The sequence below is a fragment of the Phyllostomus discolor genome, chromosome 13 (assembly GCF_004126475.2).
Source record: "Phyllostomus discolor isolate MPI-MPIP mPhyDis1 chromosome 13, mPhyDis1.pri.v3, whole genome shotgun sequence".
Classification (NCBI taxonomy): Eukaryota; Metazoa; Chordata; class Mammalia; order Chiroptera; family Phyllostomidae; genus Phyllostomus; species Phyllostomus discolor.
This window is the reverse complement of record NC_040915.2, coordinates 14,222,973-14,250,070: the sequence shown is the minus strand read 5'-3', so window position 1 is coordinate 14,250,070 and position 27,098 is coordinate 14,222,973. Positions and strand designations below refer to the sequence as shown.

General features: G+C 56.2%; 1 long non-coding RNA gene across 1 annotated transcript; it reads right to left on the bottom strand.

The window, feature by feature from the left end:
• Positions 1 to 4,408: 4,408 nt before the first annotated feature.
• On the bottom strand, positions 4,409 to 17,535 carry LOC118497936. Its single transcript, XR_004900456.1, has 4 exons — positions 17,419 to 17,535; positions 7,956 to 7,994; positions 5,442 to 5,491; positions 4,409 to 4,830 (listed from the first exon to the last, which is right to left on the bottom strand). It is a non-coding gene; the product is annotated as an uncharacterized LOC118497936 (long non-coding RNA).
• Positions 17,536 to 27,098: the final 9,563 nt, after the last annotated feature.

Below are 27,098 nucleotides of genomic sequence, written 5' to 3'. Positions count from 1 at the left end.
AGCAGGCCTGGCTCTGTGTGTGTGTGCGTGTGTGTGTGCTTTGGGAAGCTGGCAGACAGCAGTGTCTGGGGAAAGAGGAGAGGAAGAAGGAAGGTCCCGCCTCCCTTTTCCATGACGGCAGGAGGGGGCTGCTGCCACGCATGGTGGAGGTAGGACAGACGGTTAGGGGCCTCCTGGAAGGTCTCCTGCCCTCACCCCTTCATCTCCTAGTCCTTCCTGCATATGGCAGCCACATACCCTCCTGCCCCACATCTTTCTGTAGCCCCTCAGTGCCCTCAGAGGACAGTTCAAACTCTCCCCCAAGGCCACCAGGGCCTCTGCCCACCCTCCGGCCTCCACGCTAACTAACACCGCTTCCCCAAAGCCTCCAGGCTCTTCCCTCTGCTGTTTCCTTTGCTGGTCCAGCCCCACACCCTACCCTTCTTCCTCATTCTTAGGTCTCAGAAACCCTAAGGAAATTTCTCATGCCACCGCCAAGCTAGAAAGAGTTCCTCCTTTGGGTGCCCCAGGAGCCTCTGCCATCCCCGCTGTGGCCTGGGCCCCGCCCAGCTCTGAGCACTCAGTGTCACCGCCCCCTGGTCTTTCCCCTCTGGAGCCCGAGAGCTCCGAGAGGGCGGGAACTCGCCTTTCTAGAGTCCTGAATGCTGGGCACCATGCCTAGCCTTCACTAGATAGTACTGGAAGGAGCACCCCAGGAATTACCAAAATGGTTTTATCTCTCAGACTAGAAGCTGGTTAGAGGTCACCAAGATGAACCTCCTGTTTTTGAGGCCCAGAGAGTGGAAAGGACTTGTCCAAGGTCACAGGGAGAGAATGACTGAGCCAGTAAGAGGACTCCCAAGTCCAAACCCCCAGGATCTTGCCCTTTGGTGGAGGGAACAGGGAGGAAGTGGAAACAGCTGGTGGGGGGAGGGGGGGCACGTGGTGGGGAGGGGGCAGTCTGAGGCTCCTGCGGCAGCCCTTGTGGTGAGTGCCCAGCTGTGTGCTGCCCTTGACTGACTGGGAACCCCCGCTGCTGCCCCTCAGTGAGGGGACTCAGTTCCCTGGGGAGGAGCCGGGCCGGGACCGGATGATGGAGGTGTGTGGGGGAGCCAAGCTGCACCAGGCTCTTGGGTTGGGGATTTACATCATCTCAAACCCCCGTGGAAGCTGTGAGTGGGTGCCCAGGGGGCAAGGAGGGCGCTGGGGATGCAATCACAGGCTAATAGCCTCCCAGCCTGAGATGCAATTAGGGGCAAATTCCCAGTGGGCCCAAAGGCAGTGGGAAGGGCAGCTAGTTGTTTGGAGCTGGGAGTGGGGTCCCACCTCTGCCTGTCCTGGCTCAGGGTCAGAGGGGCCACAGTGAGGGCACAGGTGTGGTGAGGAGACCCCCAAACAGAAGGGAGGTAGGGACTTGGGTGGGTAGTGGGCCAGAGGGGTGCCTTGGAGTTGAAGCACAATCGTGGGAGATGAATGGGGTGCAGTATTTTTCCAGAACCCCAGATGTAACAGTGAAAGAGTCAAGCTAAGTGAGCCTAGCTTCCCAGCTTTCTGAGTGGGTTTTCTTCCTTATAAGACAGAAGCAATAATAATGGACTGCCTCTCAGAGGGCTGTTGTGAAAGTTAAGTGAGGAAAAGCATGTAGGGCGAGGGCCCCCATGCTGGGGAAGACTTAGGGAGGCGGGATCACACAGTGGCATACACACAAACTGCAGTCACGGGGACCTGGGTTCAAGCCCAGCTCCTCCACTCACCGCTCCCCTACTTTGGGCAAAGACTGAGCCCCGGGTCTGTCTCCTGTAAGCAGAACTGAGAGCACTACTGAACCTCGGCCAGGGGTGAGAGGAAGAGCAGTAGGGGACATAAGCTGCCTGGGACGCATGTCCTCCCTAAACGGTGGCTCCCCAGATGGAGTGGGGCTACCCCCTGAGCCCTAAATCTTCTGTCCCAGACCACAAGGCAGCTCTTTCTGACCTCAGGGGCTCCGGCAGGGGACCTGCCACCCCAGTCTGTCCAAGACAGAGGCCTGCAGAGCTGGCTTCCTGCTGGAGCTTTGAGAGGGGCCAACAGGGCCTGGGGCCTGGAGAGTGGGCGCCATTCAGAAACTGCCACCAGACACACTGCAGCTGTGCGGCGCTGAGAACCTGCTGGACAAGCTCAGTCCTCGCAGAGCTGCAGCCCCAGGCCCAGCCTCTGCTCCCAGGGGTCGGGGCGGGAAAGGGAAGGAGAGGAAGGCTAGGGGTGGGTGCCGTGCTCCTCCTAGCTGGCCTTTCCTGAGCACTTGTCCATGTCACCTGGTGTCACCCTCACAACAGCCCCGTGGCTTTGAAGGGTCGGCCCAGCAGTTCTGAGCTTCAGGGGAGGCGTGGCACCAACCCGTGTCGCACACACTCCTGTGGGGCCTCCTCTCCCCCGTGCTGGTGGTCTGGCAGCATTAACACGCCTAGGGGTTCAGACTGTGGTGGTCTGGGGACCACTGGGGACAGGACCTGACTGACCTCAGGCCAGCCTGAGGTGGAGACCGGGGTCCAGCCCCCAAGGTCACTGACTGGGCCAGAGGTGGTGCCCCAAGGGCTGGGGACGGCCCAGCTCCAGCCAGCGAGTTCCTGCTCTGTAGTCCCATCTCACCTGCCTGCCCAGACAGGAAACGAGTCCAGGTGCTTTGAGGGCACAGCCGCAAACCTGCTGAGGCGGCTGCTTTGGGGTAAATATAAACCTGGATTTCCTGGGCCCTGTATGACTCAGCACAGCTGGGCCCAAGGTTTTCCTCTCCTTTTTTGGTGGAGAAGGTAGAAACCAGAGGCACCCAACCCCCTGGCTTCAGTGAAGAGCTCTCGTCCCCAGCTCCAACACAGGCTTTGGAAGAGGAAGCCACTCTGCTCGTCCCCAGGGCCCAACTGAGGTGAGGCAGAGCCTGGTAAGCATGGGCAGCCGTGGGCCTGGGTTCAGATCCCAGTCCTGCAACTTACTGGCTGTGTGGCCTGGGTCCCAGTCTGTAGAATGGCAATAATCATCTCTCCTCCCCGCCCCCAAGGTTGATAAAGAACATTAGCAAGGAGCCTTGGCTGGTGTGGCTCAGTGGATTGAATGCCGGCCTTCGAACCAAAGGGTCGCCAGTTTGATTCCCAGTCAGGGCACATGTCTGGGTTGTGGGCCAGGTCCCCAGTAGGGGACACACAAGAAACAACCACATTTTGATATTTCTCTCCCTCTCTTTCTCCTTCCTTTCCCTCTCTCTAAAAATAAATAAATAAAATCTCCAGGAAAAAAAAAAGAATACTGGCAAGGAAAGAACAGGCATCCCACAAATGTTTGTTTCCTTTCTTGCCAGCCCCCAAGCCTCTCTGGAAAAATCCACCATTGCAGCAGAGCCACCCCAGACCCCCTTTAAAATGCAGGAGTCAGGCGGAAGAGGCAGGCACTGAGTCCACTGAGGTGAGGCAGGTGCACTGCCCTGACTTTCTCACCTGTGGGATGGACGTGGTGATTGAGTTACTGACACCAGAGAGAAGCGGGGTTGGCAAGAACTTAGAAAGCAGATTCTGGCCCCACTCCCTTATTTTAAAGGGGGAAAGGCAGAGAGGGGAGCTGCTGGCCAAGGTCACCCAGAGTCGGGGTCTGGTAGAGTCTGGCTTGAATTCAGTTTGCCTGTGATTTTGTGTCCTTGGTGTCAGGAGAGACAGGTCCTGGGACAGGGGCCTAGGTTACCTTGGAAGGGGAGGGGAGGGACCCTGACCAGGAGGCCTATTGCTCTTGGCCACTCCCTTAGCATCTGGAACAGTGCCTAACACATAGTAGGCACTTGACAAATGTTCACTGAAGGACTGGCTGACTGAATGAATGAATGAATGGAGTAGCAGGAAGACACAGGTGCCCTTCCAGGACAGGAGAGTGTTTCCGTAAAGTTATAGTCACCTTGAGAAGGGGCCCTCGGGGCCTCCCCTGGGCGTGTGCTCTTTGCCTCCTCCACATGTCAGCTAGGCAGGAGGGGGAGCGGATTCCACAGGGACAAGGACCGGAGCTGCAGCCAGAGGCGTGGAGTTAGGCAGCAGGGGAGTTGCGTGAAGGAGGCAGGGAGGCTGGCATGGCTTCTTCTACCAGAGCTCTGGGAGGGAGGCGTGCTCCGTCTGTGTTTGGGGCAGGCGGGGGCTTGGTGAGGTTGGGGAAGCCCCGAGTCGCACTTGCTCTGAGCCTGGGCACCTGGAGACTCTTTGGGCAAAGGCCACTTCGCTCCATAGGAGCAGACCAAGCTCAGCTTTGGCTGTTCATGGTCCTGTTGCCATGGAAACACAGAAGCCTCCTGAGAGCTCTGGAGGCACAGGCCTGCCCTCAGCCTGGTTTGAAGCCATTGGTGGGAGTGGGGGCACAGCTGGGCAGCAAAGGTGTTTGCTGGGACTTTGTCAGGCATAACACCCACAGACACATGGAACGTGGTGACCACTGGCTGTAGCGTCCACAGACCTGGGCCTGAATCCCAATTATGGGGACTGGTGGCCCTGGACAAGCGACATTACATCTCCGAGCCTCAGTCCCATCATCTGTAAAATGGGGTGGATAACGCTCTTCATAGGGTTGCTGGGCCATTCACTTGTGCCCATATGTGGAAAGCACAGTGCTGGGGCGCAACGAGGACTCAGTACGCGGTGACATTATTTCTGTAACTGGGCTTAGGATTGGGACTCTGCAGGCGTCTGCCCCTAAGGCAGCAGCTGCCTGCCCTCAGCCTGCTCTCTGGGCCTCCTGGGCGAGGCTGGAGACAGGCCTGGCTCTTTCTCCACAGACAGAGGCGGTCGAGAGCTGGAGTTATGTCACCCTTTGAACACGGGCCTGGAGGCTCTGCTGCAGGCACATCTGAAAAATAAATAATAACAACTTGAATAATTCACAGAATCCGTGTGAATAATTCACCATGGCCTCCCATGCACCAGCCGATTAGTCACCGCAGACCCAGGCTCCGGTCCTCTCTGCCTCTGGCTGCCCCAGTGGCCCTGGGGAGTGTGTCCTGGCCGCAGGTGCAGGAGGTAGAGGTCATGTGGGAACACTTGGAGGAGCCGCCCCCCCCCCCCCCCGCTGCAGAGGCCTGGGGGGCAGCAGGGGCAGGGGCGGGTTTGTGGTCTCTCTGGGTTCTACAGAGACCCATAGGCTGAGGATGCCGGAGGAGCCCGACTGTCCTAGAGCTCCTGAGGGAGGGGGTCCTGCAGCCGGCCAGCTCGGTTTCCCCTGTGTGGGCTGCACGTCAGAGACTTGGAGGGGAGGAGAGCCCCTTCTTGCGATATTTTAGTAACTAGTACAAGCTGATATAGCCCATCTCCACAGGGACCCCAGTCTACACGGTCTCTCAGCCCTGAAATCAATGCTGGAGGGAGGTAGGATGGTGGGGCGGGGCGAGGGGGGGCGTTGGCTAAATGCCTCTGCTCAGGACTCAGACAGACAGAACTCAGTTCGAGCCCCCAGTTACTTACTGTGTGACTTGGCCAAATGGCCCAAACATTCCAGGGCTCCATTTCCTTGTCTGTAAAATGGGGATTAAAAACACCTACTTCATAACGTTATTATTGTTCTCTGGATGAAATGATGTAATGACCATAAATTGCTCAGTGCAATGCCTGGCACATAGTAAGTGTTAAAAAACAGTAACTGTTATAGATACTCATTATCTTTCTAAAGATAGCATGGCGGGGACGCGGGGTAGGAAGAGGACTGCTCCGATGCTGCAGGTGTTCAGGGGAGCAGCACCTCCTGGGTCTGTGGGCCCAGGACATGGGCACAGACTGCCGGCCAACGCCGGAGGCCTGCCTCTCAAGGTGTGCAGGGCCGCCCAGGAAGATGCTCCACTCAGAACACTGCATGCCCTGTTTACCTCCTCCTCAGCACTTGCCACATTTATGATTATTGTCTTAGTTACTTATTCTGGGGCCCGGGCAGATACCGATCCAGAACAGGATAGATGAGGTCCCTGTCTAGACAGTGAGCTCCCCGAGGACAGGGAGCTCATCTGTCTTGTCCTGGACCTGTATCTGCCCAGGCCCTGGAATAGTGCCTGGTGCAAAGTAGGTGACAAATTAATAGATTCATCAGCTGGGCAAGGTTTTAGAAGGCGTGAGATCATGAAGAGCTGCCAGAACACAGCCTCCACCATGGGTGGGTCAGGAGGGACCCTGGGGACAGTGGCTGGGTGTCCAGCTCCGAGCACAGAGGGTGGTTTGGGGCTGACCCCACTGGACTGGCTGCTGGGTGGGGGCAGCGCCCATCTCCCCTGTCCTCCCCGCTCCCAGGAGAGCCTTCCCCAGACCAGTGGTACAAGGCAGGCTTGACTGTGGCACAGGCTCGCTGCGCCTTCCCCAGGAATGATTTAATTGCTTGTTTAGAACTTCCTGTGGCATTAATGATTATTCCCCAGAACAGGGGGACTAATTGGCTGCGCTCTTGCTGTGAGCGAGCTCCCTGTTCGCGGGGAGCTGAGCCTGTTCTTCTGTAATCTTCTTCTCTCACCTGCCTGCCACTCACTCACGGGGCGATAGAGATGGATGAGCTCACGTGTGCAGAGTGGCTGGGAAGCCACCTGGAGGCTGCAGGGATGGCGGGGAGACTGGGAAAGAGGTGCACAGAAACCTGGAGACTGGTGAAGAAACAGCAAGAGCCGGAGACAGCGAGAGAATGCTACAGCAGTTGGCGTTCCTGGGCTGGGTGAGCTGCCCACACGCAGCTCAGAGCTTCCAGTCCTCCTCAGCTGCCTTGCTCTCGCTGTTTTACAAAACCTCCCACGCATGGATGCGCACCCTCCTGAGTGTGCACGTGTGGACCTCTCTAGTCAGTGGTTTTCAAAGGGTGGTACCCAGACCAGCAGCATCAGCCGTTCCTGGGCGTTTGCTTAAAATGCACATTCTCAGGTCCCACCCAGATCCACCAAATCAGAAACCTGGATGGGGGTGGAGACTAGCACTCTAATAAGCCTTCTAGGTAATTCTGCTGCACCCCACGTGAGATGCCTGGCTCTGGCGTGTAGAGTACGTAGAGCTGTGTGAGATGGATGCACGTGCTGTGTGGGCATGGCTGTGGGCACGCGCATGGAGGGTGCCTGTGGGAACATTCAGACCACTGCCTCCAGCCAGAGGCCAGAAAATGCCCCCACAGAAACCAGGCCCCAGCAGTGGGCCCAGGCTGCTGCTTGTGCAGAGGGGTTTCAGCTCCAGCTACCCACTGCCCTTGGGTGACCACAGGACCCCGTGCCTGGGGAGCCTGAGGTGGGTGAGAGGGGCCAGCATCCCTACCAGGGTCTCCATAAAGTGGGGCAGGATCTGGTGAGAGTTGCTGGCCTCAGCCCTGACATCCTAGCACAGCTCAAAGAGGGGCCATACCCTGGAGTCCTAGGGACCTGTCCTGTCCGCAGTGCCCCTCCCCTCCAAGAACCACTGCAGCTGGGCTTTGTGGAAGTGAGCTTTCAGGGATTAAGCAATTTCAGGGAGACTATGCAGGGCTGGGGACGGGGAGCAGGATGAATTAGCAGCTGAGAGACAAGAGCCGAACACCCACCTGCAGGAGTAGCCACAACTTGGGCCCGTGGGTGATGTTTGGAGAAGGGGGTGTGGGTGGTGGAGTGGGCTGAGAAGGCCTTGGAGGCTCTGAGGGTGGCTCTGGGGTGTGAGGGTATTGCAGTGGGAGAAGGAAGGGAAGGGGAAGGGGAAGAGGAGGTTAAAGATGGGGCTGGGGAGAAGGAAGATGGGTGCAGCGGAGAGCAGGAAGCTGTGGGAGGTGGCAGACCAAGAGGAGTAAGGGAGGAAGGTGGAGGGGAGGAGAAGGCAGAAGAGCAGAGAAGGCAGACACTCACTCTGCATGGAGGCGTGGAGGCGGAAGGGAGAAGAGGCGGGGAGGTCAAGAGGGCAGGCTAATGAGAGTGGCATTCCCCAAAGGGAAGCTGCTGGAGAGTGGGGATGCCCCATGGGGGTGGGGGTGGGGCTCTGTAGCCCCCGGCTCACCTGAAGGAAAGGATGTTGGGCACCAAATTCACTATGAACCTGAAACAAATGAGAATGAGCTGCTTGTTAAGTTTGATATTTAACAAGACAAAAAATGGAAGAAATGTGATTAATTAGGAAGTAATGAAGATCTTGCAAAAATAGCTTTTTCTTTAAAAACTGAAAGCAAAGAAAATACTCAGAAAACAAAAATACATGGAAATTGCCTATCTTGGGCAGGTGCATGAGTCAGCAAGCCCAGACGGCAAGCCCGGTCAGCCAGCCCCTCACAGTCCTGCTGGGCCTGGGGGATGGAGGGGACAATGAAGATGGTGAGGGTGGGAGCAAGGGGGAGGGGCTGGCCATCAGCCAAATCCTGCAAGGGGCAGGGGTGGAGGCGTGGGCGGGGGTGGGGTGGGGGTAGGGGCTGGGAAGTCGAGATCATACTCCTCCCCCGGCTTCTCTGCAGGAGAATCCCAGGCCCGTTTGGGGGAGGCGGTGGCGGTCCGCAGCCTGATGCTGACCTCGTAGGTCTCAGCCTCAGACCCAGCCCCAGCCCCAGCATCTCTCACTTCCTTTAATTACTGCTGGGGACCGGCAGCCATTAATTCTGTGCAACCCGTTCTGAACTCCCTTCTATTTTCAGCTTGTGAAGACCCCCTTGGGGGTGACAAATTCTAGAAGTTGGACAGCAGCTGTGTAAAGCAGAACTTCCCTTTAGAAATCCTAAATTAAGTAACTCCAGCTTCAGAAGGGACCTCCTTGCTCTGGGCTAATGCATCCTTATCAGTAACTGGGGACGTTTGGATCAATACTCTCCCCCACCCCCAGCGCTCTAACAGTTCCTTGGCTTTCACATTCCAAATATTTTGAGTTTTGGGGTCAGACAGCCTTGAGTCCAAGTAGGGCTTCTATCACTTCCTCGCTGTGTGACCTTTGAGCAAGTCACTAATCTTTCTGTCCTTAGCATTTCCATCCAAAGAATGAGAAATAATTATGTTGCCTCTTTCAAAGACGGGCACGATGAAATAATGTGTGTAGATGACCGAAAACAGTTCCCAGCATCATGGAGTAAGTCATGACTCTGGGGAGAGCTGGGAGCAGACGCGGAGGCTGCTGCCCTCAGGGAGCGGACGCGCCAGGAGGGTGTGGGCAGATGACCGCAGGTCAGCAAACAGGTCAGCCCAGGGGTTCCGAGGAAAGAGCGGAAGCGTGAGGACAGCACAGAGGTGATGGGAGGGTGGGGGACAGATGGCTGGTCTGGGGAGGCCTCTCTACTGAAGTGATATTCGCTGAGAAGCAGCCAGATAAATGGATCTGGGCGGGATTTTGGCAATTAATCTCAGGATTTATAAGCAGTTCAGGGCCGAATTGGCTCTATCCTGCATGTTTCATAGAATTTGACCTCCAGCCTTCTTTGCACTCTCCATCTTGGGTTTCACCCTCCTCTGGGCTTAGAGTCCCCCTTGAGTGTTAATGGGTCCAAAGCCTGAGGAAGGGGTGGAGCAGCAGAGGGGCAAAGAGCTCTCCCCACTCCTTCCCTCCCTCCCAAGCTGTTCTCCCCTGGTTCTCTGCCCTCACTGGCTGCCCAGGGTGATGGATGCCTCCTTCCAGGGGCTGAGTCATGTGCTGCGCCCTACTCCTGGGGGAGGCTGATTGATAGGGGGTTTCCCTGGGGACGTGCACGCATTCGGCTTCACTCTGGCTCCAAAGCTGCAGGAAAGGAGGCCACCGCTCAGAGCCACTTTCTTCAATGCACATGAGGAAACTGAGGCCTGGGAGGGAGAACGGGCTCCTACAGCTGTGCCACCAGCTGGCAGAGGCTGAGTAGAGACTTGAGGTTGGATCTCCAGACCCTGTGTCCAGTGCTCTTTTGCCTCACACACTTAGCTGCTTGGCTGCCTTTAGGACTTTGTCGGGGTTCAGCTTCTTGAGATCCAGAGCTGCGTTTGTGCAGCCCCTCGCGAGCAGCCCCCAGCCCAGTGCTCTGTGCAACTGGCCTCACAGAGGCGCTGGAACTGATCCGTAGTAACTGCTTGGAGTGTGTGGGGAGGATGCTTTTGATGCTACCTTAGGCTTAGTAGGAAGTGTTATAGTTCAGTGGTTCTCAAATTTCAGCCTGGGCAGAATCACCTGGAGGTCGAAGCATTGATTGCTGGCTTTCACTCCCAACTTTCCCATTCACAGGGTCTGGTGTGAGGTCTGATTTTTTTGCATTTGTAACAGATTCCCAGGGGATGTTCATATTGCCGGCCTGAGGACCAAACTTTGAGAACCCCTGCTGTAACTGCTGAGCACTGTCAGCTATAGGGGTAAGAACTGGGGATTGTGACAAGTAGGACACGTTATTTGCCATCCACCTTCTGTATTTCATATGCAGCTAAAGGCATCTCTTCAAAATGCCAACCTGATCATGTCACTTAAAACCCTTTGAGGACCTCCAGATAAAAGACAAAGTGCCATATGCAGCCTATAAGGTCCTACACAGTGTGGCCACTGGCCACTTCTCCAGCCTTGTTTCATATGGCATGACCACCTCTGTCTCCCTTTGATTCCTCATCGGCTAGCAGCATCCTTTTGACCACAGGACATTTGCACGTGCTATCCCCACTGTCTAGCATACTGACTCCTACCACCAGTGTTGCTTATTGCCTAGTAAACTCCAATTCCTTCCTCAGATTTCAGGTTAGTCACTGTCTCCTCGGGGAAGCTGTCCCTGACCTCCTTGACCTGGCCAAGTTCCCCGTCACGTGTCCTCACCACCCACTGAGGCTCTCTTCTCTGGAGTTGTCGGCACCAGTGCGGTGATGTGTGACTGAGTGTTTGGTTAACCCCTGTCCAGCCCACCAGACCATCAGCTCCAGGAAGGCAGAGACCAGGCTTTCTTTTTTTTTCTTTTTTACCTTATCATCGATCCCTAAAGCCAAGCACAGCGTTTGTTACATAGTAGGGGGCTCAGTAAATATTTGTAGAAAGAGAGCAAGAAGGGAAGATATTGTGACTTTCTGCTGGGTTTCTGTTTAAGGTTTTGCTGGAGGAGGGAGAGAAGACATGGTCAACCAGTGACCAACAACTGTTTACTGAGCACCTACTGTGTTTAGAAGTCGGTAGGCCTCGGGGCCGCGAGCTTCCTCTGCTGTGGACAAGAACAAGCTCTGGGTTGGCCAGGGAGAAGGGGCAGAAGAAACTTGAACTTATTGAACACCTTCTTAGGGTTGGTACGTTGCTTTGACATACTCCATCTCATTTCCTTCTCAGAACAGATCAGCACTATTCTTCCCACTTTCCAGATAAAGAAACCGAGGCTCTGAGAGGCGAAGTGAGTTGTGTGTGAGGCCTGTGTACGAATCCCCTTCTTTCTTCGAACCTCAGAAGAGTCTGAGGGGTGTCTAAGGGAGAACATCAATGTCAAGGTGGCTGAGAGGAGGGAGTCTACGTTGGGTCAGGTGACTCAAGCCTGTTCATCGACCCATTCTACAGACCCATGACAGTAGGCGCTGGTTATTCAGCAGTGAAAAGGCCAAGTCCCTGCCTTCATGGAGCTTTCATTCTGATATAGGAGAACAGACAACAACTAAACTATGAACTAGACATTGTCAGATCATTGTAAATGCTGTGAAGGAGAGAAACCAAGGTAATGAGCCATGGCTATTTGAGTGCATGGCTATAGCGAGTGTTTCAAAGGGAGTGTTCAAGGAAGGCCTTTCAGAGGAAGTGACGTTTGAGCTGCAGCCGAAATTATGAGGAGGTTCCAGCTGGGACCACCCATTCCATCAGGGACAGTAGCACAGTACCTAGAGCCCATGAAGATGTTTCAATTTCTTTAAAAATAAAAAAATATGAACATTTAGGTTAAAGAAAATATTTTAATATACATTAATATATCCATGGTTCTACCAATGCAACCGCAAAATATAATCTGTAAAAAATATAACATATCTTTTTATGGATGAAAGAACCCACAAAAGAGTTACTTAGGGCCCATGAAAACCCTAGTGTGAACCTGGCTCCAACTATGGGGAAAGCCACAGAGGAGAATTCCTGGCAGAGGGGACAGCAAGTGCAAAGGTCCTGAGGTGGGAATGAGCTGGGCAGATTTGGGGAGCCGAAGGCAGGTCCCCTGACTAACGTGAGATGGGGGAGTGAGGAGAGTGACGGGGGATTGGTGGCAGGGGCAGATCTTCAAGGAGGTCTGTAGACAGATGTCGGCCCAGGGGGGGCAAACTGATGCCCGAGGGCCCCCGCTGACTGCTCTCAGCAGCAGGGCCTGGTGGGCTGCTTCTTAGAGTCAGAGAGGCCGGGCCACACCTGGGCCTGTGCACCCCCTTAAGGGAGGGTGGGATGAAAACCTGCCTGCTGCAGCCTCGCAGCCAAGACACAGGCCCAGGCAGAGCCTGTCCCCTGACAGCTCACAGTCCCTTAAGCGATTTCCTGGACACCCGGTACCCAAGAAAAAAGCAGGCCGAGCCTCTTACACATAGTGATGAACAGGTGTGTTTGGCAGGCATTTCTGTGACTGGAGGCTGTTTCCGAGCTGGGGGAGCTAAGCCCCTCTGTCTTGGCCTCATTTCTGGGGCTCACGCAGCCCCTCCCTGGGGCAGCCAGACTTGGGGGTGGGGGTGGGGCTTCTGGCAAGTGAGATACAGCGAGAAGCTATTTAAAGCTGCCGGCAGCTCGCCCCTTCTGTTCACGGCTCTGCCGGGTGGGAGCTGCCATCGTCACGCACCCACCGGCACCACGGGAACACAGCAGCCCAGTACGCCCACACGGAGATGTGGAGGAGGGTCTCCATGCACCCCCACAACCTGGCAGGGGGTCCTGCGGCCTGTAGGGCAGGGCAGCTGAGGCAGGAGTGGACCCTGGACAGCCTCTCCCTCTGCTCCCTTGTTCCCATCCACAGCCCAGGGAGGGGGCCTAAACTGGGGTCTCCTCCCCATTGGCTACAAGTGTAACCAGTTAATGTTTTCAGAGACTGTTGGTGGAGGCAGGAGGATCTTCAGGCCCATGAGGGTCTAGAAGGCTGCCCCAAGCCTTGGTGGAGGAGCCTGCAGGACATGGCCCCTCCCACAGCTGCGGCCCCAGACTGTTCAGGACCCACTCACTCACACCTCCCAGGGTCCTGAAGTTGGAGGTGAGGGGGGAAGCTTCACAGAGTCTGCAGGGGTTCAAAGCACAAGCTGTGGAGGCAAATGGGCCCAGGTAAGAATCCAGACAGGTGACAAACTGGCTCAGCCTCATTTTCTTTCTCCGGAAAATGGGGCTAAAAATAACATCCACCTCACAGATAGCTGTGAAGATGTTATTTCAATTAATGTACCGAGCTTCCCCATAGCCTCACACTGAGGAAGTTCCCCATGTGTGGCAGCTTTGCCAATATTACTATTGTTACCAGGATATATTTTGAAATTGGTTTCCTCTTCTCCAAACCGGAGGCTATAGTGTCTCTCTTCAGGCCCCCGTGGATGCAGACACGGGCCAAAGGTCCTGGGAGGAGAAGCAGCAGGCGGACTTGGCCTTGAGCTACTGTGTGTGCTGTCTGTGGCCCGGACACACGCAGGCCCTGGGCACACACTGGGTTCCAGCAGTGCTGGCTGGAATGTGCTGGCAACCCCCTTCCTGCTCTGATCCTCCCCCGCAGAGCCTCCGGCTCGCCGACCCGGGCTCGCGAGCTCTCACCTGCTTCTTTTCAGGTGAGAACTGCTGATTCCACCAGACCAGGGCTAGTGGGAACCCGGGCTCTTCTTTCGGGACCACATGGATACACAGGCAGATAGACGGGCAGATAAACAGATCTCTGCAGGGTCAGCCCTGAAACGGCCGGTCACATGCAGGCCTCTAAAGGGGAAGGGCTGTTGGCAACTCAACACTGCGCGGGGGTGGGGGGGGGGTGGGGGGGGAAATGGGGAAGCCCAGGGCCCAAGAGTGAGGGCTGGAGCCAGAAGCAACACGATGAGAAATGGGAACAGGGGGTCAGGGGGTCCTAGCACAAGGTGCGAGTGGGGATACAGGTGAAAGGCAAACCATGGGTGGGGGAGGTCCCTAGGAACTCCTTTTCATAGCCTTTCACCACACCCATGCTTCCTGTAATGTCTCCTTCTACCCATTCCATGTCCTCTTCCCCTCACTCACCATCCCTTGGACCCTCACCCAATGTCCCATCGCTGTATCTTAGGTCTCCTCCACCCACCCAGGGTCCCCTTCATGACACCCAATGCCCCCTTCTCCCACTCCAGCCCCTCCCTGAACCCCTTCACTTTCACCCCCTCCAGTCTGCACCGTTGCATCCAGTGGTGTCACGACCCCCGCCCATCCCCTCTACTCTCCCGCCCAGAGTCATCTCCAGGCAGCCCCGGCTCCTCTGCCAAAGTCCCGGGACTCCTTCTCCAGCCCAGCTCCCTTTTCTGGGTCCCCATCACCCCATTCTGTCATTGTGTTCTGAAGCCAGCCACCAGAAGCTGAATCGGAGCCACAGAGCTAACATTTTGCACACACGTCTCTCCAGATGACAGGCAAGATGGGCCTTCTGCCCTCAGCCCACACACACCCGTGCGCAGGAAGCACAGAGAGCCAGGGCTGCGCCCCACTTGGCGAGGCGAGAAGCTGGGGGAGCCTTCCCCTTCTGGGTGACCGGCCTGGCCCCGGCCCCGTGTGCCTTTCCAAGGCTGGGGACCACCTTTTATAGAGCAGGAAAAAATGCCGCGTGGGATGGAGAGCAACAGAGAGACTGGTAGGCAGAGGCAGCCATCGGGTTCATATTGAGACGGGACAACTGGGACAGAGGGGCAGGGATAGAGACTGAACAGACACAGGGACAAGGAGAGACAGGAAGAGGCAGAGAGAAAGGGAGAGGGACTGAGGAGGGAACACAGAGGAAGGGAAGCCGAGATGAGCAAAGGAAAGTGAGGTACTTGTGAGAGCGGGGGAGGGAGAATGAAAGGGACATTGAGGGGGAACAGGAGCTGCAGCCCAGGGGCCAGAGCTCAGGTGTGAAGAAGCTGTCAGAAGCCTGAGCAAATTCAGGGTGCGGGGGTGGGGGGTGGTGGGAGGGATGGGGGAATAGGTGGGGAGGCCTCAGAGCTGCTCAGGAAAAAGGGAACTCAGGGCTTCTGCAGAAGGACTCAGGGCTGCCCCCCGCCGAAAGGGAGCAGGCCCCCCAGGACCAGAAGGGAACTTCTGGCAGGTGAGCCCAAATTGCTGGGGAGGGCCATGTAGCCCCGACCTGGCAGAGCCCAGGTCCAGGCTCTGGCTAGGAAGGGTTGGGTGGATCGCAGCAGAGGCCTACTGATGCCAGCAAGTGCTCTCTGCTGCCGGACTTGCTCCTGCCCAATCACATTCACAGCAGCCACCCCCCCCCCGCCCCCCACCATTTAATGGTGCACCTGCTGTGCGCCAAGCCCTTACATTCATGATCTCTTCCAGTCCTTCCACACAACATGCCTGCAAGGCCAACACCATGGTCGCCCCATTTTCCAGATGAGGAAACTGAGACGCAGGAACATAAAAGGACTTGTCTAGACCTAACGCCACTGTGTTAGCTATGAGTCCCTTCTTTCCTAGCAGTGCCAGAAGTTCCATCTCTGCTCTAACACTGTGTGATCCTGCAGTTCCCCAGCACATACTCGTGGCTGAGCCCCGTGAGACAGAAACACACACACACACACACACACACACACACACAGGTGTTCCCAGGGGGCTTGGTATTTGTCCTTCATCTGGCCTTGGCATCCCCGCCCTCAGCCCCAGCATTTCTTGCTTTCCCCTCCACAGTATCTCAGATCACCTCCCTCTGGCTCAGCGGCTGAGCATGAGGATGACGTCATCCCTTTTATTTAAAGAAAAGGGCTGAGCTGGAGCTTCAGGACGGGAGTCCACGTGGGAGCAGGAGGCAAGGGACTGGCCGCCCCGGCTCCTGGGCCAGCCTCTCTGCCCACCCCCACAACTGCCATCTGCCGAGTTGCTTCCTGACCGCTGCCCTCTCCCCTGAGAAGCACCCCTGAGGGGTGCTCAGCATGGAGCAGTGTGGGAGAGACCGACGGACGAAGGAAGGACTTTAGGTGCCAGACGTCTGCGAGGATCTGTGTCTGTTGAGGGCTCTCTGCCGTCAAGGAACACGCCAGGGAAACTGAGGCTCCAGGACATTCAGTCAGTCATCCTAGGTGGTTGACTGTGTGTGGCTTCCCAGTAGGCGGGTAGGGGGAGAAGGATTGAATGGGGAACTTACTCCCAGAATCACTAAGTCTAAGTTCTTCCTCCTTCATCCTCTAATGGTCAGAGTCTAGCCACCTGCTTCTCTCTGGAACCCCTGAGAGGGGTATCAGTGAAGAAGAGCCCCCACCCAGGAGGGGGACCGCACGGCTTCCCCTGGGCCCCCAACTCCCTGCTGAGCCCTGGGCCCCGTGCACACAGCACCTCTTGCAACATCCCTGCCCCTTCAGGCTTCAGCCTCACTGCCTTCTGGGAGGCCTCTTTTTTGAGCAGTGTGGACCATTTATTACCTCATTTAAATCTAGCAATGTGGCCCCAGCTGGTGTGGCTCAGTGGATTGAGTACTGGCCTGCAAACCCAAGGGTCGCTGGTTTGATTCCCAGTCGGGGCACATGCCTGGGTTGTGGGCCAGGTCCCAGGTGGAGGGTACACGAGAGGCAACCATACACTGATGTTTCTCTCCCTCTCTTCCTCCCCTTCTCTCTCTCTAGAAATAAATATGTAAAATATTAAAAAATAAAAATAAATCTAGCAATGTGGTTAAGTGGTTAGTATAACTATTATCATCCCCATTTTATAGCCAGGGCAACTGAGGCTCAGAAAGGGTAAACATCCTGCCCAAGTCACAGCAGGGAAGTGGCAGAGCCAGGGTGCACATCCAGGGTTGTCACGTCCCGAAGCCACCATGCTCTGCGTCTCACTGTGCTTCAGGACTTTCCCTCCGCTCCCTCAAGGCCCCCACAGCTGCCCTGCATGGCCAGCCCCCTAACAAAGCTGGAGAGTGAATTCGAAGTCCACGAGCTCCTCTTCTCTGCGACCTTATCCCAGCAAGAGTTCGGGGCACTGGGACCGCCATCTTCTGTTCCCCCAACCTGTTCCCAGGGTCCCTTACACAGCCTTTAGTAAGCCCCTGCCAGAAGCAGGCGGAGATGCTTGTTCTATATTTTATTTTGCCACTAATTGCCTGCATTTAAAAGGCATCGCAGCGCTTTATGCCCTGATGCGTGTTTCTGCATGAAGGGACACTGGGGCAAGGGAACAAGTGAGAGAGGGGCCATGGCCTCCCCAGTGACAGCTTTAAAAGCCTGACCCCAGAGCTGAGTGCCGGAGGATGTCAGGTTGTCACACTGAGAAGTGAGGGGGGCCTGCAGGGGCTGGGGCCTCTGCAGGAATGAGGAGAGAGGTCAGGGCCCTGGCAAGGGCCAGGAAGGAGTGGGTGGGGGGGCGTTACATGTCCCCACTCAGCCCTAGGATGAGGGTCCAGCTGATGAAGCCTTACCCAGAATGCCTTGGGTCCAGTGTGGTTCTTTAGCCCAGAGGACTCTGCAGTAAGAGGACACAGCACGGGCCTCAGTCCCATCTGCTGTGATCAGACGGGAGATCGCATGTGAGCCTTGCCCAGAGGAATAGATGGAAGGAGAAGGAGACGGGACTAAGCATGGGCAGGAGGAGGCGAGTGAATGAGACAGGTGGTGGATGGCAGGGAACTCCCGTGACAGCCCCAGGAGTCCTCTTTGGGCTTTCCACCTGCTCAGAGAGTGCACACTCAGAAAGTTTCACATCAGTGAAAAGAAAACTGGCTTCTTCCTATTTCCCAATCAATTCTTGGTCTAATTTGGAGCCAAATATCATCTCACTCTGACTCCAACCCTCACGCCAACACTGAAGCTACGCTTCAGCCACAGTCCTACTGACCCTCATCTCATCCCAGCTCGACTTCGCTCCCAGCCCCGTCCCTGATGCCCAAATCAAGCTGAAGTCCACCCGAGTCCTCGCCCTGACAGCAGTAATACTCCTAATCCCATTTCCAACTCCAACCTCAACCTGCCTCTCATCTCAACCTATCCCTGACTCCCTCTTTACTTTAATACCCATCTCAGATGGCAATCCACACCCAACTTCCTTTCCAGCCCTTACTTCTCAGCGGACCCAGTCCTTTCTCCAGCCCAGGTGACCTCCTACCTGCCGCTGATGCCAGTCCCCCACCCTGACACTATGTCAGGCCCCCGGATGGGCCTCATGGCACCTGGACTAGGCTGAATGCAGGTTTGGGGGCTGCCACCTTGAGCCAAAGCACCAAGTCATGGGAGCTTTGGGCTGGTGCCTCCCACTCCCCAGGGTGCTTGAGGCCCCTGCTCCGAGCGCAGATGTCTTGGCCTTTCCTGCTGCGTTTAGCTCCCGGCATCCAGCCCGATGACACCAGGACACGGGCAGGGGTGTGACAGGTCCCCAGCTAAGGAGCCATGCTTCTTCGGAGGAGTGGCAGAAATTAATGCACTGCAGAGCAGCCCCACCAGGCTACCCCTCACCCCTCCCTGGGTAATTTCTGCACGGCCCAGGGCTGAGCCGAATGGCCACCAGTTTCCAGCCGAGGGGATAATCAAAGAGAGCAGCCCCCAGGGTCTCCCATAGGCTGAGGGTCGCTGAGCTCCGCTCAAAGGATGACATTTACATTGAAAGCTGGGAATCCTGCAGCCACTGGGAGAGAACCAACAAGTAAGAATGCTCTGCTGAGCCCTGAGAAGCAGGAAAACTTCCTCTCTGGGGACTGGCATAAAAGTCATCCCTGTGAGGGGCTGGAGTGCCAAGGAGCCACCATCTGAGCTCAGAAAATGCCTAGTGATTAAGCCTCCAATGTGCAAAGCCTTCCAAGCAGCCCCCCCCAAGGGCAACTCTGTGTACCCGCACCCTGTTCCAGGGCCCACCACTGTCCACCCTCCAGCCACCTGGTGATGAGCACCAGCCGTTGCCACCGCATGGTCTGGCACCCCACCCCCCGCCCCCAACCTGCTGTCATCACCCACCCCTCTTCCTAGGGTCCGTCTGTCTGTCTGCTCAGACGGGGAGCTGGCTGGCTGGGCTGGCCGCCAGTTCTGCATTTCCTGCCGGGCCCAGTGTGCTGTGGTTGCTCACCAAACACTGATGGTTTGCTCTGAACTCTCTCCAGCTTCGTTTCCCAGCAACTTCCACTTCCTGGGAGACGGGATGGTGACTTCCGTTCCATCCTGCAGGGATGGCCCGGTGGTTAAGAGCTCCTGCTCTAGGGCCAGACAGACATGCCTGAGAACTAACAGCACTTCCAGCCCCAGCATTTGCTAGCTGTGTGCCCTCAGGCAATGTGTCTTCACGTCTCTGAACCTCACTTTTCTATTTTGTAAATGAAGACAATTATGGTACCTGTCTCACAGAGTTGCTCTGAGAATTCCATGAAGGTACACCGTACATAGTAAGTGTGTGTGTATAAAGTGTTGAGCATAGTAGCCAACACACAGTAGTTCTGCAGTGAACACTGGCTACGCTAAGATATGGCTATAGACCCTGGTGACCTAACTTCTAGGCAGGGTCAGACCCTGGTGACCTAACTTCTAGGCAGAGTCCCAAGAGAGGAGGACTCCAAGAGGTCAGCTTGCATCCTCCTGGGGGAGACCCCCAACTTGATATGTTTACAGTCCTATCTGATGTACCCACTCCCCTTTCTCCTCATCCCACCAGACATACCCTTTCCCCCTCAACAGCTGGGGCCAGGGAATCCAATTATTCATTCATTCATTCATTCCCAGCTTCATCTAATAAATGTTGACAGGTTGGCTGCTCTGGTTCAGGCTAGGAGATAAGTGAACAGGTCCTGGTCCCTCCCCTCACGGAGCTCATAGCCTAGAGGGGAAGGGGCCGGACACTTGTCAGCTCTGGTGTGGGGGCCGCACGGGAGGGACCTGTGGCCTAAGGAACAGGCTTCCTGAAAGGGCGCTGGTCCAAGCTAACTTCTGGAGGACGGACAGGAAGTAGCCACGGGAAGAGACGAAAGAGCATTGCAGGCAGAAGAAACAGCCCAGGCAAAGGCCTGGGTGGGAGAGAACACACAGATTCAGGGCCTCGAGGGTGTTCAGCGTGGGCGTGGAGCCGTAGGCGATCGTGGAACACTGGCTGGGGTTTGCACTCCGTCCTCAGAGCTCTTCCTTCGGAGGTCGGACCTGGCCTGATGTTTTCCCCTCTCTCCGCACACAGCCTCTGCCCCAACAAGGAGGCCCATCCTGCCCCGAGCCCCTGCCTGGTTTTGCGGTGGGGCTGTGAGGCCAGGGCGAGGGGTTCACACCCTGGGAGGGCCTGGGAGGACAGAGACCGGGACGAAGAGCCAGTGAGGCCAAAGCACCGGCTCCATCTCCTTGCTCAGTCTCCCTAACACGACCAGAGGGAACTCTTCCTGGTTCCGTTTTACAAATACGGAAACTCAGGCACCGAGATTCTCGGTAACATGCGCATGGGTTCACACTACAGAATGCGGCCCTGGTGCCAGTCCCCCAGGGTGATGTGCTTCACTACCAGGCTGCCCTGGATGCAGGACGGTGCTGGGGGAGTGAGCCAGGGACAGGAAGGCAGGGGAGAAAATGGAGCCTTCCTGGGGGTCACTTCCCTTGGCCTCTTGACCAGGGAATGTCCCAGACACAGACCCCTGGAGCAAGTGCCTACCAGTCCCTTGAAGAAACAAAGCCACCCATTGAAGTCCTCTGACAATCTCCGCTCCCAGCTGCTCAGCTCCTTGCAAAGCATTTTCCCTTAATAGCCTCCCATTCAGCAGGATGGCTGCAGCCCACATCTGCGGAAACCAGGCCATGGCAACTCCTCCTACCAGGCCGGCAAGACTGCCACGGCCGGCCGTGGTCACCATGTCCTGAGTTTCCCCTTCTGTCCAAGCTTCCCCTTCTCCCTCTAAGTCGGGAATCTTCCAATCTTCTTCCCCTCCACCCGCAGTTTCCAGGACTCTGCCTATAGAGGGGGAGCAGAGCGGGGCCTCCCCCTCAGGCCACTTTCTCTGCAAAACCGTCTGAAAGGTGAGGGTGGAGAGCAGGCGGAAGAGAAGGGCTCCTGGGTTCCAAATTGCCTCCAATTTGCTGTGTGCTGTTGGGGAAGTCTCTTCACTTCTCTGGGCCTTCTGTTTCCCCAACTGGAGAATGAGAAGGTGGCCCAGCCATGGATTCAGATTGCCTGGGTGTGAATCCTGGATCCACCACTAACAAATTGACATACTCTTGAGAATGTCAATTCTCAAAGAGTGTGCCTTTGACATACTCGTTGGCACCTCAGTTTACTCAGCTTTCTAAATGGGTTGGCCTGTCTCAGCACCAAGAGAGAGAATTAAAAGAGACAATCCATGGGAAGCACTTAGCATAGTGCCAAACTCACAATAGACAATCAATAAATATTAGCTGTAATTATTGCTATTACCATAATAGACATTTCCCCAAACTTTTTAGCTATAGAATTCTTTTCTTTTTTTAGACACAGTTTTCAAGCAGAACCCTGATGCTATGTGTAAAAGGTGACATGAGCCTGGCCAGGTGGCTCGACTGGCTGGAGCATCGTCCCGTACACCTGCCGGTTCGATCCCTCGCCAGGGCACATACCTATGTTACCAGTTCAACCCTCCCATCAGGGCACATACAGGAGGCAACTGTTCCATGTTTCTCTCTCACATCAATGTTTCTCTCTCTCTCTCTCTCTCCCCCACCCCCCTCTAAAATCAATAAACATATCCCCTTGTGAGGATTTAAAAATAGGTGAAGTGGTGGCGGAGGGTTTGTCCACCACAGGACCCAGAGGGTTCTTCCTGCTCTTCCCCGCTCTGGCCCTCAGTGGCCTCTGGTTTTGACCAGGCGAGTCTCAGTGTTTTACTGCCCATTTCCCCGGCCCCACCGCCGAGGCTCTCACCCAGGTCTGGGGTGAGCCCAGACAGTAGATCTTGTGAACTCGTCCCAGGTAGTTCTAATAACCTTCCAGGTTCGGGCTCTACTCCGGTCCTTTCTGGCCCTGAGGTGACACCAAGGCTTTGAGCACAAAGGCCTCCGTCCCCACCGCCCCCTCTGGGACTGAGCACCAACCCACACAGGCCCAGCAGGTTCTGATTGTTCCCCTGCCCATGCTCAGCTCCCAGCCTTCATCAGTGTTCCCTTACTCAGATTCCTTCTCTGGGGGATAGCGGGAAAATGCTCCCCACCCCAGGCCCGGCCCTCAGCCACCACGTCCTTGCCCCTCCTTTTCAGGCCTGCCTCTTTTGATAATAATGTCTAAGTAGCTACTGGGGGCTTACCCTGTGCCAGGCACTGTGCTAAACTTCTTACATTTACCATTTTGTTCCATCTTCACAAAGCCCTGGGAGCTGAGTTACATCACCCCAGCCTGACAGACTAGAAAACCTAAGCACGGAGAGGTTAGGTGACTTGATCTAAGTCACACAGCTGTAACTGGCCAAGGTGAACCTCCAGCCTAGGTCTGCCCGACCCCATCACTCTTGCTTTCAGCCACTCTGCTGACATCTTCCCTCTAGTGCCCCACCCACAACCCTACTCTCTTAATCTGCACTCCTCACCTCCCGTACCCGCAGCGACCTGCTGAAGCCTCTCCCAGGGACGTGGCTCTGGGCACAGCTCCAATGGCAGGCAAGGTGGCTTGCCTGCAGCAAGGCTCACTCTAACTGGCACCTGAGAACGCTCTGGGCCCAGAGTTGCGGTGAGAGGCCAGGCGCTCCCTGGAGAGATCACAGATGCTCTGGTGAGTCCAGCCACCCTGCCAGTCCCTCCTAAGCAGCTCCCTCGGGTTGTCCACCCACCATGTGGCAGTCATCCACGCATCCGGCCATCAGTTCAGCTGCAGTTACCAGCCCTGGTCATCTGTCAGTCTCCTTTCTGACATCATAGGCCACCAGATGGTCCTTACATGCTTCTCAGTTCATCCGTCGGTCAGCCCCTCTCTGTAGACCAAGGACCTTGACTTGTGAGTCCCAGGGGTGGCGATCCTTGACTCAGGGTCAGTGGGAACAGATCCATCCACTGTCCCCACAGACCTTCTAATCGGACACCCACGGAGTCAGCATTTACCGGGCAGCCCCCCAGGTCATGATGAAGAACAGATCTTTTTTCCTGTCCCCCACCCCCCACATCATCTCCCCTGGGCCCAGCTGCCCCCATGGCTGAGGGACCTTTCCCTTTGTGACCTGTCTTGGTAATTTGGAAGGTGATTAACAGCAATCACGCTTGAGTTTGACATCCAGGCACGGCCACTAAATTGAGGCTCACAAAGCCTCCTTGACATCCAATATGTTATATGCTTTTCCCCTTAATTAGGAGCTAAAGTGGATAAATATGAAGTTGCCATGGCAACAGCCTCCCGGGTTGGCGGAGGGATGCAGCTCAGTTTCTGTCGGCTGGCTGGCTGACATGTTGGCTGACGGACCAAGTCGGCTCCTGGGAAGGGGTGGGATAGGTCCCCCTCCCACTTCCTGGGAACCTGCCTCCCTGGCTCCTCCCCATTACTTCTCATAGACGCCAGAGAGCCCGGGGACGCCCTGCCTGGACCTCGGACCTCAGCTGGTCTCACCTCTCACGGAGCAGGTGGGGAAACTAAGGAGGAAGCTTGCTGCCAGAAGAGCGAGAGGCAGCTGAAATCTAACGCCCGGACCTCCTGACATCCAGACCAGGCCAGAGTAGTTTTTAACCAACGTGGGGTCTTAGATCCCTCGGAGAATCTGCTCGCAGCTGCCCTCTGCCGAAATACACATTCTGGAGGCTCCCGGGGCCCCCTGAAGTTTGTCTGCGTACCCCACCCAGCTGTTCCTCCAAAGTTTTTACCGCCCACAAAAACTCTTGCAAAACGCACTGTGGCAGTGAGTCTCCCACTTTCATCTCCAGCTCTCCCCTGTGACAGTCTCACCTGAGTGGCCCCTCGGCCTCCTCTCCCCCGCCCTGCCCTTGATGGCTGAAGAGAACAGCGTTTTCAGCTCTGAAGGTACAAGGTGGCCTACATATTTGCCTTTTGCTTGGGACGCTGGGGGCAGTGACAGGGTGAGCAGTCAGTCGGATCCCAGAGGAAATCTCTGCGACGGGGGCCTGAGATCAGCCACGGTCCCCGACTGTCCCCAGGTTAGGGCCGAATCCGCTCTTCAAATGCCATCAACTAACAGTTGAACGGTTACTCTGTGCATTCTCTCACATTATCTCATCTAATCCTCCGCAATCCTATGGGGCACATACAATAATTATTCTCATTTTGCAGATGAGAAGACAGATGCGGAGCAGGCTAGCCACTTCTTCAATGCCGCACAGCTAGCAGGTAGAAGAGCCAGGATTTGAACGCAGGTCTGTCTGAATACAGAGCCCCAGCTCTAACGACTACGCCCTCCGGCCACCTGAACTGCCTTCCTTTGACCCCCAGAAAGAAGATCAGCAGTAGTGGGGTTTTAGCCAGGGAGCCTTTCTACCGCTGGGGAGGCGGGGACCCTGAAAAGGCCCTCCCTCTCTGCCCCCAGCTCTGCGGTTAGGGTTGGGTAGAGGAGGGTCTGGGGGCTCATGCCTCATGCAAGTCTCCCCCTGAGGAAGAGCCAGCCCCCATCACCTGGTGATAGAGGGCAGGGCGTCTAAACCTTGAAGGGGGAAGCAGGGGGTTCCACTCAAAGAGCCACAAAAGACAGAGCCTCAGAGGTCCCAAAGTTCTATTTTCAGGAGACTAAACTGGGTCTTTCTTCTTTTCCACCTTTCCCTTCATTGCCAGAGAGAGATCCAGTGCGGAGCCGCGTGTTCGGGCAGGGAAGGAGGTGGCAGCCCCTGCCCGTCGCCCCTGCCCTCAACCCAGAGGCCGTCCCCTCATCACAGCCATCAGGCCCAGCACCAGTGCTGGCAGCGGGCGGGAGTACTGTCCCACCTTCCCGGGGAGCCGGGCTTCGGGGCTCCTCCGCGCCCCCGCACCACGCAGCATGGGTGCTGGCAGTGGGAGCTGGGGCTGGGAACATGGCCCCCAAACTTCCTTTCCATCCAGTTCTGACTAAAAATATACACAGCAAAGACGCAGCTCGTTCTGTCAGACAGTGTGGGGGGATGCCTGTGCAGACGTAGCCCCCCCTTCTCGGCACGTGCGACCCAGCCCCCAGTTTTCCCCATATACACCCCTGCCAGCCACAGCAGAGTCCCACATCCTTCCTCTGCTGTGGCTGTCATTGGCCTACGATGCAGCACGGGGCGGGGGTGGGTCAGGAGAGGGGGTGCATTTGCTCTTTTCCCCCAAAGTCTCAGTGAACGTTCTCATTGGTCTCTGACTTTCAGGAGGGTCAGTAGCCCTTTCAGGGCAGGGCTACTGTCCGGAGGAGCAGAAGACTGACTTCAGGGTTCCCCTCCCCCTCTTCCCTCAAGCCATGTAAGGGAGGGGCAGGGCTGTCAGGACTGGGGCGCCGTCATACCTCTCTGTGTTGGAATACTGCCCAGAAGCCCAGGCAGCTCAGCTGAGCTGTCTTGGAGGTAGTGGCGAGGGAGGGGAACTTGTGCTCTCTGAGTGTCTTTCTTACTGTTCTCAGGATGACTTTCAAGCCTCAGGGTCCCCCTTGCCTCTTGGCCTCCCTGCAGGTCTCCTTCTCAGGCGATTGAGAGAAACCATGGCTGACTCAGATTCCTGTTTGGGTGTCTGGCTCCGGTAGGCGGCACCCCCTACATACACCTCTCCAGTAGAGAGGCCCGGGAGGGCTCTCCAGTAGGGTTGAGGGAGGAGCCTGGCACGTCCTGCTGTTTCCCTCTGCCACGCACACCCCAGCCCAGCTGCCCAGTGTGAGCTCTGGATGGGGAGAAACACACACATGCACATGCACACACACACACACACACACACACACACTTGCCTGGACAGAGTGTGAATATATAAGCAAGCACACACCAGGTCCTGAGGGCATGAGAAGCTGGTGCTGGGCTGTGGACAGGCACCAAAAAGACACCTTTACCTTGGTTCTGTATGATCCAAGGAGATGGTTTTCACCTGAGGTCAGAGTCCAAGCCTGAGTCCCATTCCGATCCCCCACCCCCATGCCATCTGGGTACAGAAAAGGCCCTAGATCTCTGCTGGTTCCATAGAACATGGGTGCTGAGCAGCGGGAGAGAGGAAGTAGTTTGCTGTTGCATCCCCAGTGCCTGGAACCTAGTAGGCGCTTAGCAATATCTGTCGAGCGAGCGAATGAAAGAATGAATAGATGAGGGAACAGAAGGCGGTCGTGACCCAAGACAGAAAGGGAATCAGCAAAGCCATCATCGTGGCGTTTTTGCAACAGGGCTGGGCTGAAAAATGAGACAGCCAGGGGCAGGCTAATAACTCAGGTCCTCTTCAAACCACTATTTGTTCCATATTTATTTGGAGGAGAGGCTGCACAGGGACTGGGAAGGGTTGGGGCGAGGGGGTGTTCCTCAGCTGCAGCCTTCAGCCTGTCCTCCATCAGCCCAAACAATTCAGCTCTGGCCCTAACCTCACCATTAGTTCCACTAAGTTACACCAAAGCCTTTTGGTTCTCCAGGTCTCCCTCCTCTGAAAGGAGCTTAATGAACAATCGTTGGAGCCTGAGTGCCCCTCGGGGATCCCACCTCTGTGCCCAGCAGCTTATGGAAGTGTTCCTGCCAACCCCCATCCCACCCTGAGGCTTGTCCCTGGTAAATACTCTTTTCTCCAACTCGTTAAGTGACCAGTGAAGCTTTAGTGCTCCTCAGAGATGCGTGCCCCAGGCAGCCTCCCGGTGGTCCTCATGAGCTGCCTTCCATCGGAGGGCTTCTCTGGGCGACCATGGAAAGGGGCAGCAAGGAGGGGGTCTGCTCAGCACCCTCTGCAGCTCCTCACACTCTCCCGCCCTCTTCCCTGTGAGGGAAGATCAGGATGTGGAGGTGGACTGGATGGAGGAATCAGACCCCATTCTTTGTAGCTCTGAGCAGGTGAGAGGAGACAGACCGGCAGCTAGAAGGGACTCCCACTCTCTCCCCTTGAGCTCCAGGGCAGACCCCCACCCTCTGCCCCATTCTGCAGGGTAGTGTCCTGAGCCCCGTGGGTGCAGGCGAGCTGGGGTGGTGGCACTAGAGACTCTGAAGTCACACTGACTCCCAGGTCCCAGAGGGTGCCCAGGGAAAACCAGATGTCTCGCCAATAAGGCCAGCAAAAATCTTTATG